This window comes from Prionailurus bengalensis, chromosome F2, assembly GCF_016509475.1.
Source record: "Prionailurus bengalensis isolate Pbe53 chromosome F2, Fcat_Pben_1.1_paternal_pri, whole genome shotgun sequence".
Classification (NCBI taxonomy): domain Eukaryota; kingdom Metazoa; phylum Chordata; class Mammalia; order Carnivora; family Felidae; genus Prionailurus; species Prionailurus bengalensis.
Window position 1 is genome coordinate 78,083,155 of NC_057353.1, and position 2,182 is coordinate 78,085,336.

Here is a 2,182-nt window from a genome sequence, read left to right on the forward strand (position 1 = left end):
AACTTCTACAGAGAGTAAAAATACAGATGTGGGCCACTCACCCAAGACCAACTCAAAGAGAATATCATTAGGAATGTATTTATTTTAATTAGTTCCATAGATAACATGACACTCAAGTATTTCAGAGCTAAGAGCCACAATTTTAGGGATATGCCATCTTGAACAGACCAACTTATTTTCCTTATTTCAGAAACCAGATGGCATACAATTTGGTTCATGAGCATCAGGATTCTAGGGGAAAGGACAAAGAAGATGACTGGTCAGCCTTCCTCCCTTTCCACAGCCCTTTTATTTGGTAAATAATACAGGAAAAGTTTAACCAGATGCCTTATTTTTTTAAATCAACATGGAATCTACACATCTAATAAGTCAGTCTGCCCCAAGCCCTAATTAACAAAAATGACAATTCCATGTAACAGATATCTAGGATTTTATATTTCACCAACATTTTCATGAGATTGTTTTAAATTTTCAGCCTAACAATAATCCTTGACGTAGGTATTGTTATTATCCTAAACTGTGAGGAAAAATAATCTCACGTTACTGCATCATTCAGTACTATTTAGTAACAAGTGACATAATGCCAACTACATCTCACGAAAGAAAAGAGAGCAATTCATTGGCCTCAAGACTCCATACTTTGGATAGACAGGGGCAGAGTAATAATGTGTCTCCTGGTTCCAGAACCGAAGGGCATTTTCTAATCTTCCTCCTCTTCCACCTCCTCCTGTCTTCCTCTGCCTATCCTGGGTCAATGAACAGGGGTGAGATGGGGTTTTCTCAATGACAGACTCTCCAGAATCCAATGAAATGAGAGTATAATATAGCAGCTCTCCAGTGGACAGAGGCAAAATACATACAGATCACTGCAGAGACAAATATAGGAAATATTCATTAAGTTAAAAAGCTTATGTACTGGGGTGCCTGGGTGGCTCAGTCGGTTGGGCATCCGACTTCAACTCAGGTCATAACCTCACTGTTCCTGAGTTTGAGCCCCACATCGGGCTCTGTGCTGACAGCTCAGAGCCTGGAGCCTGCTTTGGATTCTGTGTTTCCTTCTCTCTGTGCCCCTCCCCTGGTGTCTCTCTCTCTCTCTCTCTCTCAAAAATAAAAGATTTAAAAAAATTTTAAAAAAAGCTTATGTACTTAGGGTCTTCTGGGTTATTTGGGGCCAGAAGAATCTTGAAATTGTAGAGCACCCACACAGGCTTTGATACATGCTTTAGACATTTTTGTTTTGTTTGTTTTCTGGAAGTCTCACAACTATCCTCAAATTTGAAAGTATTGTTAGAACGGATCTATGGTCAATGATGAAAGTATCTAGACGGAACTTTGCTTCATGGTGTACTGGGGGGGGGGGGAAGAAACTCTGCCAACGTGGCCATACTATTTGATATGGCTGTACAGATCATTATATCTCCAAATACACTGGTGGTACTGTTATGTACTGGACCATCAGTGGAGCCTTCCATACAAAATTAAGATATTGTCTTTGCAGAAAATCTTAATCAACATTTTCCTGGTGTCCAAAGAGGTGACACTGTGATTGCAAAAAGCTCTAGTGTTATTTGTAAGACTATTTGGTTTGGAAGGAAACAAAATCCTCACCAACAGTCCATCAGATTTATTTAAAAGCCATGATGACAGGCCAACAAGTCATGTTTGGTTAGAAGGTTACGATCTACAAGGTTCTACAGATTCCAGGAATTATGGAACTACTCCATATGGATTACTAGGAGGATCTGTCTTCTTAAGATTTGGCTTCTGAGCAACTTTGGATTTCCATGTGATGGCCCTAATGGCCACAGATTTTGTGATGATTAAAAAAAGCATCTATTTGTCTGATCTGATACTATCTCCCCTTCATGTGATTTTATTGTTGCCACTGAAACCATGTACTTATGTACTTACCAATAAATGATTCACTATACAAAAACAAAACAAAAAAAAGCTTATATCCATCTGATTACCAAACACTGCCATATTGCCATACTGAACACTTAACTACTCTACAGATGTCAACCATACTAACCAAATAACTTTAGCACAGAAAATAAGACCCCAGACAAAGCTTACTAGACCCAGAATGGAAATTTCTGCTTGAATGGTTCAGGGATACAAGTGTGATAGGTCACTGTGATTCAGGTTGGTGAGTGAGAGCCTGGGCTAGTTGGGGATGGAA

General features: G+C 39.2%; 1 pseudogene; it reads left to right on the forward strand.

Moving 5' to 3' along the window:
- The first annotated feature begins 1,310 nt into the window (after positions 1–1,310).
- Positions 1,311–1,824, forward strand: LOC122496006 (annotated as a pseudogene).
- Positions 1,825–2,182: the final 358 nt, after the last annotated feature.